The sequence below is a fragment of the Lagenorhynchus albirostris genome, chromosome 12, assembly GCF_949774975.1.
Source record: "Lagenorhynchus albirostris chromosome 12, mLagAlb1.1, whole genome shotgun sequence".
In the NCBI taxonomy this organism is placed as follows: Eukaryota; Metazoa; Chordata; class Mammalia; order Artiodactyla; family Delphinidae; genus Lagenorhynchus; species Lagenorhynchus albirostris.
Window position 1 is genome coordinate 656,613 of NC_083106.1, and position 19,641 is coordinate 676,253.

Consider the following 19,641-nt stretch of genomic DNA (forward strand, 5'->3'; position numbering starts at 1 on the left):
GAGCTTGACTTCTGCAATAGGGCAAAGGGTGATGTCGTGACCTCATTCCCCTTGGCTCCACACAGAGTTTGGAGAGCTCTGGAGTTGACTAAAGAGCAGTCTCTGGCCCTGCTGGTGTGGGAGACCTGAGGAGGCTGCTGGTGCGGCTGCAGCCCTTCTGTGCTTGCGCAGCAGGCAGTCGTGTCTCTGCACAGGTGCCCCTGCCTGGTCCAGAACAGCGCCTGGCCCGAACTTGAGCTGACTAGTGGGTCTGAGGCCTTGGGTCCCCACCGTCCCTCAGGGAGCAGTGATCCCACTTCTGCTCAGACTCGCTTGGTCTCCCTGGGGCTGGTGTTGGAGGCTGAGGACCCGAGAACAGCCTGGGCAGTGGCTGAGGCTGCTGTTTGGCTTCATGCCAAGGTGCATGTGGGACAGAGGTGTCTGTGGAGGCCGTTCTGAGTCCAGGTCTGGTGAAACCAGAGGCGGCTGATCAGTCAGAGTACAGTCTGCGTCTAGTTTGTAAACGGAAAAACAAAGAAGAAATGGCAGATGTGTGTTTGCCTTGATGTGCACGCTGCTGTCGGTCAGTCTCCAGCCTGTCAGCACCGCCCGGCAGGGTCTTCTGTGCAGCCGTCACTCAGGCATGGAGCCCACCCGCGGGGAAGCCCACCTGTGTGGGGTCTCGCGGGGGCCGATGTGCTGACCTCCTGTGACGTCAGGGGGGAGAAGAACCTCCGTCCAGAGTTGAGTTGGGCCCAGCTTGTGGCCCTTTGAGCTCCCTGTCTTCCCTGGACAGTGGGTGTCTAGGAAACCCAGACCCTGGGATGTGCTGAGAGGTTATAAGTGATCGGACTGGCCCCTGGGACACAGGCAGAGGGACCCTCAGGTCGCCAAGGTTGTGCGTCACCTGTTCCTCTCTCGTGGGTCCAGCGCAATTCTCGGTGCCCTGGAGCTGGGAAGATCAGGACGCTTTTTTCTCTTTCTTTTAAAATTAGTCTTCTGAGAACGCCAGCTGCTTGCGGACTGGAAGCTCAGCGGGTTTATTCATATTTAAGTTGGCAGACTTTGAACTGCAGGGCATTTTACGTTGCAAGGGTAAGACCTACGTTCAAAGGATCTTTGGTGTGAACTTTGTGTAACTTTAAAAGTTTGCTTTGCCTGCCGCGTGTGGAGGTCAGAGGTGAGGAGGACAAGAGGTGTGGAGGTCAGAGGTGAGGACCTCCGCGTGTGGAGGTCAGAGGTGAGGAGGACAAGATGCGCTGGTCCCCAGCGCTAGCTGCTCTCACCAGGCTGGTGGGTTACCGCCACGCCGCCCTGGCCTCTCCTCGCATCCCCAGTCCCGCTGGCAGCCCGGCGCCCTCCCTCCTTGTCCTGGGGCTCGGCCAGGCCGCATCAGGGACCCTGAAGTCGGCTCTGCCCGTGTTCTCGCCGCAGTCTTGGTGTGGTGCCTGGTCACCCTCACACCTGTCAGGCTGAGCGACGTCTCCTCGCCCCTCCTGGTGTCCGCTGAGCTGCGGGGATGATCGACTCCTGCCCGCCCCCCCGGCCCCCCGTGGGCCCTACAGCCGAGGCCACTTCTAAGCCAGCTGCCTGCACCCTGTGCTCTGAGGGGTCCCGGCCGGCCTGGGGTGGGGCCCAGGCCACACCTCACCTCCTCGTGGGACGTCACCCCTCCCTTGTCATCTGTCCGCTCATGTGACAGTCCCTGAACTCTCCAAGCCTCCACTGGCCTCAGCGCCCACGCCTGCCCCCCTATCCCGCTGGTCTATCCTTTAAGACCCAACTGGATGTCCCCTAGACCCGGCTCTGTGTTCTCACGGGGACGCTGCGCTTCCCAGCACTTTCACAGCCGTGTTATGTGTTTAGTCCGCGGGCTTGGGCCGGGTCAGCTCTCCGTGGGCCGGGCCTTGAGCTGCGGGCCCCAGTGGCAGGGCCTGTGTGCCCCTCCTAATGTCCTGGTGTCCTGAGGTCGAGCCCCCGGCCCAGCCTGTGTGCAGCAGGCTCTCAGGGAGACGGCAGGGAGCACCCCTGCCATATTGCCTGTTTGTTCCTCCCTGCTGGAAATTAAGATTTCAGGAGCCTCCGCATTCAAGTTGCTGGCTCGTGTGCTGTGATGAGCAAACCCAGTGGTCGTGAGGTCAGTCGTAGCCATTCACTGTGCGTAGAGTCTGCACAGTGCGCCTGTCTGTACTGTGCTTTATCCTTCTTTTCTCCCAACGGCGCTGTAGCGGCTGCTTACTGAGACTGTGGGTGTGAGAGTTCAGGGGATCACACGGGGCTCTGCAAGCAGCGTGACTACCAGCACGCTAAAGCTGTGTCCACAGTTCGAGTTCATCATTAATTCTCTCACGACCGGTCCGTGCAGGCCTTCTGCTTGCTCACATCCATGTTCGAAAATCAGATGGCCCTGGTGGAGGCTGACCCTGCCGCCCCGGTGAGGTCTCAGCAGCGCCCCGGCGTGGGAAAGGATCTGTCAGTGCCGCCCCGGTACAGTCTTTCAGGAGGGTTGTGTACGTGTGGGTTTATCACTCGGGAGAATTTAGATTCCTTTTTATCTTAAGAAATAGAAGTAAAGTTTAGTAAACTCCCAGCTATACCAGCAATAAAGAAATTATTGCTCACACCATGGCTCCTATCTTGTTTAAAACTAAATGACTTGTGGTTTATTTTCATGTGAAACATTATTTTATTTCAGGATAGAAGGTAGACTTTACAACAGGACTTTTATTAAAAATATGAATTCATTTTTTAGCAGGATAAGAATAAGCTTGACGGTTTTCCTCACTTCCAAATGCTGCACATCTGTATCTGCATGAATTAATCGTCCAAAACTGCCTTTAAGTTGCACGTCTCCTTGAAATAACTCCATCATATAAGTTTGCTCTCATAGACCAGTTTTGTGTTTTTATTTTAGCTCCTGTGTCTTATCGACTCCTCCACTGTATTTCGGACTCGTTAAGGAAAAAAGTACTAAGCCGGCTACTCACAAACAATCTGGTTAGTGTAATGTAGTCTGAAATACAAAATGCAGAGGGGTTCCTTGTCTGAGTTACCTTTGTTTAGCTTCGCTCTGTCGTTTTGTGAATTCACGTTCGTCGAAGTGCAAATTCAGCGTTTTCTTCTTCCTTCACTCCTTCCTTTCTGTGCCTCTCGCGTGTTTTCACACGGTGTTTGTGGTGGGGAATGTGCTGACGTTTCTTCTCCTGAGTTGGGTACAATTCACAGGAATTCAAAACGTGAAAGATACTGGTGGTGGTTCTTTAGTGGCCAGCAGAGTGGACTTATTGTGAGAAAAGTTTGTTCTTGTTTCCCTTTGCTGAAGAGTTTCACATTTTATTTATTTATTTATTTTATTTTATTTTTATTATTTATTTTTTTGCGGTACGTGGGCCTCTCACTGTTGTGGCCTCTCCCGTTGCGGAGCACAGGCTCCGGACGCGCAGGCTCAGCGGCCATGGCTCACGGGCCCGGCCGCTCCACGGCATGTGGGATCTTCCCGGACCGGGGCAAGAACCCGTGTCCCCTGCATCAGCAGGCGGACTGTCAACCACTGTGTCACCAGAGAAGCCCGAAGAGTTTCACATTTTAAAGCGAATCTCAGACATGATGCTACTTCTGCGTCCTGCATGTGCATTTCTTTTAATTTTTAAAATTATTTATTTATGTTTGGCTGTGTTGGGTCTTTGATGCTGCGCACGGGCTTTCTCTAGTAGTGGCAAGCGGGGGCTACTCTTCGTTGCAGTGCATGGGCTTCTCATTGCGGTGGCTTCTCTTGTTTGGGAGCACGGGCTCTAGATGTGCAGGCTCAGTGGTTGTGGTGCATGGGCTTAGTTGCTCCGCTGCATGTGGGGTCTTCCTGGACTGGGGCTCGAACCTGTGTCCCCTGCATTGGCAGGCGGATTCTTAACCACTCACCACCAGGGAAGTCCCTGCATGTACATTTCTAAAGCACACTGCCGTTTCCTTACCCAGTCGGTGCCGGCACATCCGCACCAGCAGGGATTCTTTGGTGTCGTGTATTAGCCAGGCTTTTCACCTTTGAGTATGGTATTAGCTGTGTGTTTACCGTAAGTGGCCTTTGTTATGTTGAGATATGCTCCCTCTATACCAACTTTGATGAGAGTTTATCATGAATGGATGTTGAATTTTGTTAAATGCTTTTGCTGCATCTATTGAGATGATCATGTGATTTTTAGCCTTCCTTTTGTTAATGTGGTGCATCACATTGATTGATTTGTGAATAGTGAACCATCTTTGCATCCCTGGAATAAACCCACTTGATCATAGTGTATGATCCTTTTTATACATTGTTAAATTCAACTTGCATATATATATATATATATACACACATATATATATACATATATATATACGTATATATATATATATATATATTTTTTTTTTTTTTTGCAGTACACGGGGCTCCCACTGCTGTGGCCCCTCCCGCTGTGGAGCATAGCCTCCGGACGCACAGGCCCAGCGGCCATGGCCCACGGGCCCAGCCGCTCCGCGGCACATGGGATCCTCCCAGACAGGGGCACGAACCCGCGTCCCCTGCATCGGCAGGCGGACTCCCAACCACTGTGCCACCAGGGAAGCCCTCAACTTGCATGTATTTTGTTGAGGATTTTTGCATCTGTATTCATCAGTGATACTGGCCTGTGATTTTTTTGTAGTATCTTTGTCTGGCTTGGGGATCAGGGTAATGGTGGCATTGTAGATGAATCTGGGAATGTTTCATCTCTTCAAGTTTTTGGAATAGTTTGAGAAGGATAGGTATTAGCTATTTATATGTTTGGTGGAATTCCCCCGTGAAGCTGTTCAGTCCTGGACTTTCCTTTGCTAGGAGTTTGTAAATTACAAGTTCAATTTCACTGCTAGTGATCCATCTATTCAGATTGTGTATTTCTTCCTGAATCAGGTTTTGAAGATTGTATGTTTCCAGAAATTTGTCCATTTCTTCTAGGTTGTCCAGTTTGTTGGTATATAACTGTTTATAGGATTCTCTAATGTTTTTTTCTATCTCTGTGGCATTGGTTTTAATTTCTCCTCTTTCATTTCTTGTTTTTGTTTATTTGGGTCCTCTCTCTTTTCTTCTTGTTGAGTCTGGCTAAAGGTTTGTCAATTTTGTTCTATCTTTTAAAAAAAATCTCGTTTCATTGATCCTTTCTATTGTTTTTTGTCTCTATTTTATTTATTTCCTCTCTGATCTTTATTATCTCCTTTCTTTTGCTGACTTTGGGCTTTGTTTATGCTTCTGTTTCTAATTCCTGTAGATGGAAGTTTAGGTTGTTTACTTGAGATTTTCTTGTTTCTTGAGGAAGGTCTGTGTCACTTTAAACTTCCCTCTTAGACCTTATTTTGCTGCATCCCATAGATTTTGGAAAGTTGTGTTTCCATTTTCATTTGTCTTGAGGTATTTTCTGATTTCCTCTTTGATTTCTTTATTGACCCATTTGTTTTTTAGTGGCATGTTGTTTAGTCTCCACATGTTGGTGCTTTTCTCATTTTTCTTCCTGTAATTGATTTCCAGTTTTATGATATTGTGGTTGGAAGAAATGCCTGATAGAATTTCTGTCCTCAGTCTCTTGTTGAGACTTGTTTTGTAGCCCAGCATGTGATTTATCTTGGAGAAGGTTCCATGTGCACTTGAAAAGAATGTGTATTCTGCTGTTTTTGGGTGGAATGTTGTAGATATCTATTAAGTCCAACTGCTCTGTTGTGTCATTTAAGACTAATGTTGCCTTATTGATTTTCTGTCTGAATGATTTGTCCACTGATGTCAGTGGGGTGTTAAAGTCCCTACCATTATTGTATTGTTGTCAATTTCTCCCTCTGTATCTGTTAATATTTGCTTTATATATTTAGGAGCTCCTGTATTGGGTTCATATATGTTAATGAGTATAATATTCTCTTGTATTGCTCCCTTTATCATTATATAATGCCATTCTTTGTTTTTTTTTATAGCCTTTGTTTTAAAGTCTGTTTTGTCTGATACGATTACTGCTACTCCTGTGTTCTTGTAGTTTCCTTTGCATGGAATAGCTTTTTCCATTCTCTCATTTTCAGTCTGTGTATGTCTTTAGCTCTGAAGTAAGTCTCTTGTAGGCAGCATATAGGTGGTATTTCATGGTTTTGAATTAAGAGTTTATATATATATATATAAATTTATGTAAACATATATATAAATGTTATGGAGTAAAGTTATACATGTAAATAGGGAGACATTCACCTTGTTTCTGGTTTATTTTTTATTTCTAACGCCACTTTGGACTATCTCAATTATTTTCTCTTATCCTCCTTGAAGTGAGGAGTGCCCTTTGGAGAGTCCTCTGTCAAGCAGGCTCATCAGGCAGTTTGCCGTGGCCCACGACCGAGCTGCCGTGCTCTGTGTTCAGTATTCAGGTACACAGTCCAGCCGGAGCCACGCTTCTCTGCATTTGTAAGAGTCTCTTACCTGCCCACTGTTCCATTTTAAACAGATTTTAAAAATCTTGGTTACTTGAAGTTATATGACATTGTTTGAGTCGAGATTAAAATCAAAACTCACTTCCCCTGGAACGTTATTAGAATTAGCCCAGAGCGTCTGTGTGTGCCCTGCAGTTCCTGCAACACGAGCACTGGGTCCAGGTCTGCACTCCGTGTGTGTGGCCGTCTCCTTCATAAGCTCCAAGGGAGCCTGGCAGGAGGGCTGCACATAGAGGCTTATTCATAGACAAAGGGAAGCTGCAGAATAGCCACCAGCTGCCCCCTGGAGGCCTGGTCTTCTGCTTCCTCAGTGGGTTGAGCCCTTCCTCCCCCAGGTGGAGTAGGGCACGCAGGGCCGGGCACTCTTGGCCTCGTGGCAGCACCGTGATGTCAAGTGCATCAGAATGCCTTTAATTCCTTTCTGGGACCTCAGCAATTTTCTCGGTGAGGTTTGGAAGAAGTCGGGAGGCAGTTTTCATCCAGGCAGCTTCACTCTGAGCTCTTCTTTTCAGAAGTAAACGTCATTTCTGCTCCCTAGATTTGGTTACAGGTGAGAACATGCCTTTGCTCCCAACCCAGGGTCTGTCGTGCACCAGCACCCCCTCACCCTAACCTCCATGAGTGCTTGCCATCTGTGCAGAGCAGATCCCTAAAGCTTATGGTTATTTATAACTGTGCTGACTTCCTTCTGTTTTCATATAATTCTAGCCAAAGAATTTTTTTGAATAATTTTAGGAAATTAGATATGTAGTGTTATCAGTAAACTGAATATTTTTGTGATACTCAACATGCTTGCTTACAGAGTGTTTGATTAAAAAGTGGGCCCTCAAGTTTGAATGTTGGATCCATAACTGATTTCTCCCTCGTTTTAGGGAACTGTTCACATGGAATGGCTTAGCCGAGCATACGCCTCTCAAGAGCCGTTGAGTGGGCGGCCTGGGCTCAGACCTGCGTCCTGGGCGTGACCCTGGGCTCCCCGCCCTCAGGCTCCTCGCTGTAGAAGAAGTCGGGCCACGACGTGAGGCACCCGCGGGCCCTCGGTGCCCAGGGATGGGGAAACGGTTGTTACCTGTTTCAGGTTTCCTCACTACCTGAGAAAACGAGCACCAGGTTAACTGGAGATTCTACATTTTATCTGCTGCAAGTGTGGCTCCTCTGAGTTCTGATTTATAAGCAGGAGATGGACAGCAGCTGGCCTGTGGCTTAGTCAGCCACTTGTCCCTGGTCTTCAGTGACGATCTTCAATGATGATCAGGGACACCTGCTGGTTTTTCAGGTAAAATGTAGAATTTTAGTTCATGTGGATTTATGAGTGGGTCTTGTTACCAAACTAGGTCCGTTTGCCAGGCGCTGAGATGCCATGGGGCTATTCATGACGAGACGGGAGAGCACATCTCAGATTCGCTCCCCAAGGGTGGGGACTGAAGCCCCGGTAACCAAGGAACCCATACGTCAGAGGCGTTACCTATAGAGCTGGCTAGGGAGTCAAAGATAAGGCGAGCTTGGTCGGGACGCGTTACCCGTGAGGGTCCTGACCAGCTCTTCCCTCACCTGCTGTTCTGTAGGACGAGCTCGAGGGTTTCTGTCGGTCACCCATTGCTGTTAACCCTGTGGGCATGGTTTCTGGACAGGCCTTTTAACCCTATGGGGCATGGTTTCGGCCTCATTTTGGTCCTGTTATTAGTTGCTAAGTGCAACTCTCGTTCCCTTCAAGACGAGGACAGACTAGAACCATGGCTTGAACTGGGGAATGAAATGATGAGATTTAACAAACCAGATTCCACTGAGCTCTGCTAGACCAAGAAGTGTGAGTGTAATTTGTGAGACCGGAACTGCGGGCATATTTGTGGCAGGGGCCCCGAGGTTTTGGGGCAAAGAACTTTTTTAAGCAAGCAGGTTTGAGATGAGGGCAATGATGTTAAAATCACTGCCGCTTTGGCCTTGTAACTGGGACCTGCAGGTTCCTGGTCCTAAACCTTGAGGTCTCGCCCCTCTTCGTGAGACTCCTGTGCTGCTTGCTTCAAAACTTACACTTGGTAGGTATTGTAACAACAGCCGAAAAAGCAAAATAGCTTTCACTACTAGTCCGTGCGTTTTTGCGAACTATAGAGGAGGAACCAGGGGTCACTGGCCCCAGCCGGTGGGGAGGCCACACCCGGCAGTGGATGAGAGCACGCCCCGGCCTCTCTCCGGGTTCCCGGCCTCGGCTCTTCCCAGAGTCTGCAGCCGGCTCCGGACAGAGGGAAGGAGCGGCCCTTCCCAAGGGCAGACCAGGGCCTGGGGGGCGTGCTTCTTCTCTTTTCCTCACCTACCCAGCCTCTAGCCCATGTAATTTCAGGACGGCCCGTGGCTCCGCCAGGCTCAGTGCCTGTGTCGGGAGTGCGCTCTTAGGGCCCCTCGTGCACGTACACCGGGCAACCCCCATGATGGGTGTCCACGGTGATTGCGTTGGTTGTGGACGTCTCTCTGTGGATTTTATTGTTGGCAAAAGGGCTTCTGCTGAGTTAAGAAAATGCAGTAGATAGTCCAGCTTGCATTTTAAAATGGGCTCTATTTCCATTTTGGGGAAAAGAGTCATCATTAGCCCCCTTTCCTGTTATCAGCACAGCATTTTACCCCATGCGGGTAGTTGGTTAATGGGCATACGGTTCAGCTTTGAAAATAGGATTGGTCTCTCAGCGTTTACCCGGAAGGCAGGAAAGTGGGTTTTTGTTTCCATCATCGTCTAAGGGAAATGGGAGAAGTGTGTTCTGGATAGTTTGATTGTGGTCAGTATTAGGTGCTAAGTTAAAATTCCCTCCTGGAGGACCTGACCTCTGAGAGCACAAGCAGGTGGTGTGTCCCGTGTGAAAACCACGGATCACAATGATATTTAATTTGCTAACAGGGTCTGTGTTTATGCTTTAGGCTTTAGAACGTTGTTTCCCGCCACACGCTGCTGTCCGGCACGGAGACGTGGGGAGCCCGGCCCCATGCCTCCTCTTAGCCTGCGCCTGGCACCGGGCAGACGCGGGGACAGGCTGGGTGGGTCTGAACGCGTCCCTGGGGGGCCCACCCCCTCTCATGTCGGGCTGAGGGCAAGGGGTGTAAAGCCAGATTAAAGTGATTAAAATTTCATTAAGTATCATGGAATTGTATGAAAACGAATTCTTATAAAAGGATGCAACTGAGCTGAGAACTCTTTCTTCTGGGTCTTGAGTCCTTCCGTCTGTCTGGGCGCTGCCGAGTTGGCCCCCTTCCCGCTGCCCTTCCTGTTGCTGGGGACCTCGCGCCCCGTCCCTGTCCACCCACCGTCCGTCCTGCTCCTCGCCCGGGCGGGAGCCAACTCCCTGGGGGAGAGAAGACTGCGGGCCTGGGTTTTGTGTCGCTCACTCTGTTTCTAGAGCGCGTCCCAGCCCACACCCGGCACATCGGTCTTCTTCGGAGGCGAGAGAAGAGAAGACGTGTGTGCCACGTGGACACAGAGGAAAGCGCGTCCTGGCTGGGGTCCCTGGGGTCCCGGCGTTAACCCCGAGGCCACGCGTCGGCACAGGCCTCCGGCTCCGCGCTTCGTGTGCCCAGGCGGAGCTTGGAGGAGAAGGTCCTGTTGGGGTCCCGTTGTCACTGGGAGTTGCGGGTCTGTCCTGAGGCGCCGGGCAGGCTCCTTACGGCGTCTGCTCCGCGGCGCCCCTGCCTGCTTGGGTACCGCAGCCGCGCCGTCGGGAGCTGGGGAGGAATGCTAGTTAGTGGTGGGAGGGCTGGGAGGACGAGAGGAGGGTGTCCCGCTCCGCAGTGGATGACTGGGTGCCCCGCTGAATCCACCACGCGTGGCCCCGCGGCCTGTTGCCGCCTGGGGAGGTGGGTGGTGCGAGCGCCCTCGTTTGACGTGCGAGGAAAGGCCGCTCAGCGCGACAGGGGCGCGTCTGGAGGTCCGAAAGGACGGTGTCGGGCCCTCCGCGGCCACGCGGGGGCCGCAGCGCCGTCTCTGCGCGGGGGGCGCGGGGGCGCGGCGTCCCGAGGAAGCGCCGAGGTGCCGCCCCTTCTCCGGCCTTGGTGCTTCGGCGAAGCTCCCGGAAACTTACACCAGAGGGCAGCAGAGCCATTTCGGATAGTTTTCTGCTCGGTACACTTCAGCGCTCAGCTTTCTCGAGGTCATGTCACAGAGCTGCAGTGGGCATCTTTCCCGGGGTTTCCAGTTCTTCCTGTTAGTTTTCTGACAGGTGTGAGGTGGTGATGTTGCAAGTCACTGTCTGATCTCTGAATTACCATCTGTAATTCACACGCCGAGCCCACGTGAGCACAGGCTCCTTGCGACGGCGAGGATGTCTCCTAGCCCTGCGATTTCAGTCACGAAGTGTCAGACTCGGGAGATCTGAGGCCCTGGGTCGCCCGGGATCACGGCGCCCAGGACGTGGGGCTGGAGCCCTTCCCAGCGCGTGGCAGCGGGTCAGGAGCGCGGCTTTGCTGCAGCGCAGGGGGCGTCGCTGGTTTTCTGGGGCGAGTGTCTGCCCGTCGCCCGCCGGCGCACCCGCCGGAGTCTAGTGGGCAGCCCAGCCCTGCCCTTTGCGTTTGGCACCCCTTCTCGCAGGACGGCAGTTTCATGCCCAGACTCCAAGAACCCACCTCCAAGAAGCCTCTCGCCGCGCGGGCTCCTCAGCGTGGCAGGCGGCGGCAGCGTCTGGGGGTGACTTTAAGGTGCCCCTCCCCGCCGCCGCTGTGAAGGCCTTTCGAGTTGGTCACCAGGGCGGGGCGGGGCGGGCCCAGACAGAAGCCACAGCGCTTGCGGCCGCTTCATCAGGACGGAGCTGACGGGCCGGGCAGCCCAGCGCTGGGGCCGACGGGGCGCGGGACCCCTCGTCCGGACGGCCGTCGCGCTGGCCAGCGGCATGACCTGGGCAGTACTGCCTGTCCCTTCCTGAGCAGACGCTTATTTTCCTGTAAAAGGAGGGGATGGATGCAGTAAGTGATAACCGGTCCGTTATCTGCAAGTTTAATTATTCTGATGCTGTAATTGCTGGTCAAGCCGATGGGTTACGTCACAGTTCAACACCTTCTTCAGAAACCATATTTAGCCTTTAAATGAAGTAAAATCCACCTCCTTGGGCGTTGGTTCCCCGGGGTCGCTTGGCTCGGAAATGCCTCTGGCTTCCAGCGTTACTTCTTCCTGGACGAGGTGCGGTTCTCGTGTTTTGGATGAAGGTACTCGGTCCTTCCTGCTCTGTCCCGCTCAGGTCACGACAGAGCAGTGAGCACTGTCCGCTTCCTGGGACGGACGCTGAAGGTGTGGTCAGTCCGCAGGACAGAGCTGGCACTGCGTCTGGTGATGGTGACCCCAGGGAGACTGTCGGGCAGTCCGCTGTCCGGGCAGAGCTTCTCCAGGGTCCCCGTGTCCTACCCTAACCAGGAGGCTGGGCAGCTGGGCAGCACAGTGACACTGATCGATGGTTCAGGACTTTCTTCTGTGTGTGCGTGCGTGGTGTGCGTGTGTGTGTACACATACGTGACATGCATGTGTGCACAGCACACAAGTACATGCATGCGTGCACATATGTACACACAGTTAAATAAGCCTTTCGTTTGTGTGGCCTAAAAATGACAGCGATTAATACTAAAATACTGGAATAATTTAAATATAAACTCAACGTGATTTTATAGTACAGATGAAAATATGCCCAAGGGATACTATGTGGAGGAAGTACCTTCTGGGGAAAAAAATGCCTTGTTTCAGTGAACTTATAGGAGATCATTTGGAAATAGAATGGGAAAGGGGGACAGGAAGATGACAGGAAAAGAGGTGATGACAGGAGACGCGGCTTCGATTCATCAGATTATGTGCTGGCAAAAAGCATATTTTCAAGAAAGCTGTTAGCATTTATTTTCTATGAGTCTTGTAAAAAGGGACTGAATCCTGGGGAAACTAATCAGGAAGGGAAAGTTGGTTAATTCCCAGGCCTCTGCAGGGTGAGGCGCTCGGCAGCAGTGAAGAGAGAGGGAATTTGTTTTAGGCCCTTAGTCCTATCAGCTTCTACCCTGTGACATGGGCTGTGCAATGAGGCAGCAGACACCTCAGAACTATGTTTTAAAACAGGTTTAGAATTTTGGCTTGAATATGTTTACTGCCCAGTTATTTTAGAGTTTTTAAACGGCCAGAATTCAAAACACTCATTACAGTAAAATTTAAGCATGTAACATCTTTTAGAAAGTCAGGAAGAAAAACCAAAAACTAAGCTGGTTCTAACAAAGTACATTCTATACAGTTAGAATAAATAGATATTTGGTGTTAAGATGAAAGGATTTCATATTTAGAGAGTAGAGTTTTTATTGACATTTATTTTGTTAGTAATGATTACTGATTTTCATTGCAGGGCAAAGACATTTCCTAAGCCTGTACAGTCTGTGCAGTTTTATTACATAGACGCGTTTATTTTGTCGTCCTCGGCCTTGAGTTTCAGCTGCTCGAGCATCACATCGACACCAGCAAAGGCGCCGCATGAAGGCAGTCATCTCCTCTCGGGCCTGTCCTCTCTGGACTCGGGGTGCCGCATTGCAACAAGGAGTTATGTGTAAATAAGCGTTTACATTTACAGATGCCATCCAAAATGTGATAATAGCCTCCGTTACCAGAAATCCCCCTTCTCCACACGTGGAGCTTCCCTGTAGGGCCGTCCCTGGGCTTGGGGTGATGTTGCCAGTGGCCGGGGCTCAGGAAAGGGGGTCATCACCCTGGTTCAGCAACATATTTAACTCATTTCGTATGTAGAACCATTACTGTTTATAATAAGTTGAAATTGCGGAATATTTCATATATATCCACAGATGTACGTTTGTGTGGGCTACTGCACACCTGCCTGGCCACACCTGACTTTGGCAGATATTAATGCTTTACTGTCTTTGTTTTCAAAACTTTTCGAGGAAACGAAACCTTGCAGAGAAAACTGGAGGCCTCCCCTCCGAGCCCCGTTCCCCCCCGCCGCTTTCCTCTTCCCGAGACCAGCATGCTCGCTTCCCATCCCTGCTCTGTATTTGCTGTGCATCCAGGTGTCCTTGTGGTTTGATGGAGGGGTTGCGTGTGACGCGCCTTTCGTGCTTACAGCCGTGCTTATTCCTTTAGTGTTAGTAAAATATGATTATTAAGTGGCATGAAAACTTTTTTTTTATTTTCAAGTTTTTGTAAGGTAGAATCTTTAGTTGTAGTGAAAGGGAAACAAAATGATGGATCATATTTCGTTCTCTTCCAGGTATAAACAGAAGAGCAGGTGCACACCTGTTTTCAGGATCCCCATGACAGATGCAGCAGAAGATTACTAGCTTATCAGCAGTGAGTGATTTTTATTCCTGTATCCTTTCTCTGCTGTCCTCCCATCACATCCTTACCATTGCCCTTCCAGCAAAAGCATGTGCTGAAGGTCCAAGCCCCAGGCTCGGGCTGAGCGCCGGGAACTCGGGGAGCTCATGGTCCTTTGTGTAATGGCTTCATCTCAGTCGTGAAAAGAGCCCCCAAGGAAAAATAAAACTGGAGGCAATAGAGCATATGACATACAGCAGGGTGATATAACCTGATGCTGCTGGCCTATTAAATAACAGTAATTTAGTACATTTAAACAGTAAACTGCTACACTTAGTATGTGCGTCCTGTGGTGAATTGAACAGTTTACCCCATTTCATGTGGAAGATGGCAAAAATTACAGCGGTTGCTGTTGATAGGAAATTGATCCCAAAACTTTAAGTTTTGAGCTTTTGTGGCTAACATCATCATTTTAACTTAAAGAGCACTGATTTTAATTTATTTAGAAGCAAAGCTCTGAGCTTCAGACACTCATTTTATAAACTTTTAATTTATTCAAAGGTCTAAGTCAAATTCTTTTGAAAAGTGTTACACTTGAAATTTCGGAAGGACTGATACAAGGTGTTACAGGTTCTAGTATATTTTGGTTAGAAATGTGACATTTTTATGCTAGAACCTTTTGCTAAAAGAAAACCCCAAACCAACCAACCAAAAAGCACCTATAGCAGAAATGTGTCACCCTGATTATTCTGGCCTTGAGTGAGGATTTCTGCATATTTTGGTGTTAGCATTGGGTTTATTATTGAACCTAGTACTCTTTCTACTCTATACTTTTCTGCCACATATACTTTCTTTAAAAATTTATTTTATTTTATTTATTTATTTTTGGCTGTGTTGAGTCTTCATTGCTGTGTGCGGGCTTTCTCTAGTTGCGGCGAGCGGGAGCTACTCTTTGTTGCCGTGTGCGGGCTTCTCACTGCAGTGGCTTCTCTTGTTTTGGAGCGCGGGCTCTAGACACATGGGCTCAGTAGTTGTGGCACGTGGGCTCAGTAGTTGTGGTCCACGGGCTTCATTGCTCCGCGGCATGTGGGATCGTCCCGGACCCGGGCTCGAACCCATGTCCCCTGCATTGGCAGGCGGGTTCTTAACCACTGCGCCATCAGGGGAGCCCTCCCACATATACTTTTTAAGACAGTGCTCTGGGCTAAACATTGAAGGTTAGGTCATTGGTACATTGTCCCTCCTATGCCACATTGATGAAGTTTACCCACCACGTGCTGTGTCGAGGGCTTGTCCTTCATGTGTGCAGCCTGTGCCTGGGGTCTCTCCCGCCCACGGCCTCGCCGTCTAACCTCTGGCTCAGACCTGTCTTCCAGCTCAGTACCTACATGCCGGATGGCCGTTCCACCTCTATTATGGGGTGTCTGACATCTGCAGCCTCACTTACCTCTAAGTAGACTCTTGGCTTCCCACCTGGAAATCCATACCGCCCGGGTCTCCCCACCGTTTGAGCAGTGCGCCCACTGGCTCCGGCCAGTTGCCTGGGATCAGCTAGGGGAGGGGCTGTGGTCAGGCCTCTCCTGTTGGGCCTCAGAATCGTACCTAATCATCCATCTGTACGTCTCTGGTTGGAAGGAGTTCCCAACCGAGTCACAGGCCTCGTGGTTGCTGCTGGCTGGAGCAGGACCCTGGAGGTTTCGACCTCAGTGCGGCTGCAGCGCCGCCGTCACGGCGGGAGCCCATTCTTGTCCCGTCCACCAAATTTGTCAAAGGAAAGCGAGTGAGTTTTTGACAGTGCACAGCCTTTGTCAACTTTGTTTAAAGTGTTTAGCAGATGCAAAGCTACGATGCAATCAGTTTGCTGCCAGGTTCAACGGTAGTTTTTACTGGGCATGAAATTCTTCTAAGCCTTGATGTTTGACATTAGAAGACATTTTAATTCTGTATGGAATGTTAATGTTTACACTTTTGTCTTTGATTAGTTTATGGGCCCAGTTTTTGATTTTACTGGTAATCCATTTTCACTTAAAATGTGGTGGAGCGTTTGGGTGTTTCAAGCGCTAGGCGGACTGGGTGACAGCCATGGAGATGCTGCGGGAATGTGAAGCAGCCTTTGTGAATCCGCAGGTTCTCTCTGTAGGATGTAGCTAGTCTGTCTCTACAGAGGATGTGTTTAAAAATACTCACAGCTGACGGTTGAAAATCGGGGAATTGAGGAGGTGGCCCCTTCAATGAATTCATTGCCTCATAGTTTAGTTCAGAAGACACTTTGTTACCCAAAAGAACAACTAAGAGACTTGTGAACAACACTTTGTTTGTAGGACTACAGCTACAGTTTTGGTTTTTGATATATTTGGAATGGCTTTCTAAATTAAGGGTTTAATGTATAATGCCTTCTGAAATCCGCATGATGATTCAGGGGTATCCTCTTTATTTCAGTGAAGTCTTACCACATTGCTTAAGAGGACTCTCTTTTTTTTACTGTTTTTTTTTTTTTTTTTTTTTTTTTTGCGGTACGCGGGCCTCTCACTGTTGTGGCCTCTCCCGTTGCGGAGCACAGGCTCCGAGGCCATGGCTCACGAGCCCAGCCGCTCCGCGGCATGTGGAATCTTCCCAGACCGGGGCACGAACCCGTGTCCCCTGCATCGGCAGGCGGACTCTCAGCCACTGCGCCACCAGGGAAGCCCCAGCACAGAATCTTAAAGGGCAGAGGCGTTCACCTCCAGATGCAGGTCCTTGTGCCCCCGGGATGGCTGTCCATCCCTGGAATCTGCTGACCTGAGTCACAACTGACTGTTACCAACAGAAAGCAAAGGATACAGTCCCTTACAGGAAATGAGATGTACGTGCTGAGGGCAATGGGTTTCTTGAAAAGACCAGTCTGCACACAGACTCTAGGGGTTACAGTTTGACGAATAGCATTTAGAATGTTTAATGTACTATTCTCAAAATGCAGTACATAACATTTATCTTAAAGATACATATTTCTAACATCCAAGTGTCTCTCCTGAAATGTTACATGGGTTGTATATTTGATCAGTTTTTGCAGAGTTTCTTAGAGTCTTTAGTTAATATAATGCAGTAAGAATTGACTAAATTTACCAAATATTGCCATTCTTCAGTTAAAATGTTTCAGTCCTGAAGATAAATAGGAATCTCCCATGTGATGTTCCTTTAATGCTGTTAAGTGTTACATTTAAAACATACTTCTTTCCATGCTTTCGGACACTTGCTGTCTCTGAAGTATTATGAGTTACAGAATTAGAAAAAGATTTCTTTGCTCATTTAACTTTTGAATGTATTGTACGTGACTTATTAAAGGTGGTCATTTCGAAGCTATCATCATCATCACTGTCGTCATCACCGTCATCATTTTCTGCGTGTGGAAAATGGCTTGTCAGCATTTCCACTATAAATTTTTTTTTTTGCATGTTCTAATCTTTATTTCTTTCTGGAGCTTATCACAGAGTCATAAAGACTTGATTGAAACTTGGATTATTAGAGCCTAGTGTGAGATTTTTTTCAATTTGGTTCCCAAATTTGTTTCATCTGTTTAAGTTAAAAATGAAAAATATGATTTTGGAGCTTTAGATGCTCTTTTACTTATAAAAATAAAGCCCTGGCTTTAGAATAATGGTAAAGACGATTCTTTTCAACTTAGGTAACCAGTTTTTCTCATATTCTCAGAGAAGTTATTTCATTTTGAAAAGTAACGTGATGCTGTTTTGTCTGACATCTTCCTCTGTTTCCATTTCATAAAAGAAGATGTTTTAACCTTTTGCATAGAATACTTTTCTCTGTTATAAGGATTAAATAAGATAATGCATGAGAATTTCTTAGCATATGCTAAAGTCATTAACTGGAAGCCATTTTTAAAATACAAATTTATGAAGGCTGGCGGACATTGCCTTAGAAAACTTTCAATCTTTGCGTGCAACTAATTTCACACAATTTGTTCGTTCCCACGAGTTTAAGGAGAAATGCACAGAATTTTGCTTCCTGCAGTAGAAGGTCAGAAGCTGAATTAGAAATGATTTCTGCTTTCAAAGAAATTGTCATCTAGAAGGTGGTAGATGTGGGCGTGAATAACATTTATACAAAGCTGACTCTTTAAGCATCGTAAAATGAGAGGAAAGGGCGCCTCAGAGCGATGGGGACTGGGACATTTATTCTGTCTGGAAGATGAGAGAAGGCTGCGTTTGGCTGGAATCCCACGTCCTTCCTATTGTTAGACAGAACTTGATTTTACGGGGACTTTGAAGGTACATAAAATAGAGAAGCAGGTTGACTGAACTCATTCAACTTCCCATGTATTGGAGGGTCTGGACTGGTCCCCGGGTCTCCCCAGGCCTCTGTCTATTCCCAGACTGACTCGTATTTAAAATCCCGGAAGAGGGTTGACGTGTGTTACCGCGGTGAGTGCAGACCCTCAGAAGGGAGGTACAGGGGTGTGCGGTGCAGCCCTCTGTCAGCCTTCCTGTCCCAGCGGCCGTCTCCTGCCACTCCAAGCAGCCCGTCTGCACTGGGCTCTTCCCCAACCACCCTGCTGCTAAAACACACGCCACCATTTCAACGTCTGGCTTTAAATTCCTCGAGGGCCCAGCTGCTTCCGAGTTGGAATCAACTTTGCAGGCAGACTCTGGCCACTGCTCTTGTCTCATCCCTGCCTGGTCTCCTCAGGTGTGGGTGTGGACCCTCTGGTCTCGGGCCGGGCATCCAAGGGGGGCCCGAATTGCTGGGCCCAGGCCGTCCTCTTGCCCCGTGGGCGCTGCTGTGACATGCACCAAGCCCTGGAGAGTTTTAGATGCCCCAGGGGCACTGACCAGGACAGAAGAAGGGCAAACCCCAGATGTTCCCCTGTCCCCTCTTGGGTGCAGGTGGTGATAAATACTGCTCACTGAGGGTTCCTATGCGCCACATGTTCCGGCGTGGTGTCCTCACAGGAATCCTAGTTCACAGACGAGGCGGCTGAGACCCTGGCATTGGCAAGTCCCGAGACCTTTAGGCCGTGAGTGTGACCTCAGGCACTGGCTGGCCGCAGAGCTCATGCTCTTAACCCTGGCGGAAGGCCACTGGGTGAGGGTCCCCACGCCGGCTTCTTCCCGTCCAGCCTCGGGGAGCTGTTGCTAGAACACAGATGAGCTCACATGCTCCACGTCTACAGCACTCCCCCGGGAGGTCTTGGCGGATGGCCAGACTGCACCTCCCACCACCTGCCTCTGTGGCCTGGACCAGCGGCAAACTCCTGCTTCTGTGTCAAGACTGGCCCCATCGCTGCCCCACGAGGCCGCCCTGGCCTGTCTGGTTGAAATCGGGGCCTTCCTTTGCCCAGCGGCCGTGCCTCCCTAAAGCTCTCTGTGCCGGGGGACGGTGTGTGACGCACCCTCCCCGTGAGATCCTGAGACTCCGACCTCCTTGAGGACAGAGCCGTACCTGGCTGGCAAACAGTTGGCGCTCAAAAATGCCTTGCGTAGTCAGAGCCCAGGGGGCTGCCACGGGTAGTTTAAGGGGCCCATCTGCATGGTGCGGAGGCGCGTTTCTGTTTGCCCACGGGGCACTGGGAGGGTCTGTCCTGCCTCAGGTTCACAACGGCCCTGACGTAAAGGCGGCCTGTGAGTCTGTTTCTGCTGGAACCTCAGCGGGGGTCAGTCAAGTCCCTTTAACACCCTGTGAACGTTTTATGTTTTGGCATTTTGGCATTTTAAGTACATTTTTTGCTCTTCTAAATTGCCTTTTTTTCCCAAACACTGTTCGTTCATGTTAAACTCCTTGGTCCATGGGGCAGTATTTAACCAGGCTGGGACGCCACCTCCTTCTTAGCGCCCAGCTGAGCCGTCGGGGGCCTCGCCTCAGGCAGGAGGGACCCCGTGGCCTGGGCCGTGGGTGTGGTCTTGGTGAGCTGCTCTCTTAGATGAAGGCGGCTGGGTGTC

The 19,641-nt window shown here is 49.8% G+C and overlaps 1 pseudogene; it reads left to right on the top strand.

Annotated features, from left to right (window-relative positions):
- The first annotated feature begins 12,817 nt into the window (after positions 1–12,817).
- LOC132530329 (eukaryotic translation initiation factor 1-like) overlaps positions 12,818–19,641 on the top strand; it is a 48,330-nt pseudogene continuing 41,506 nt past the window's right edge.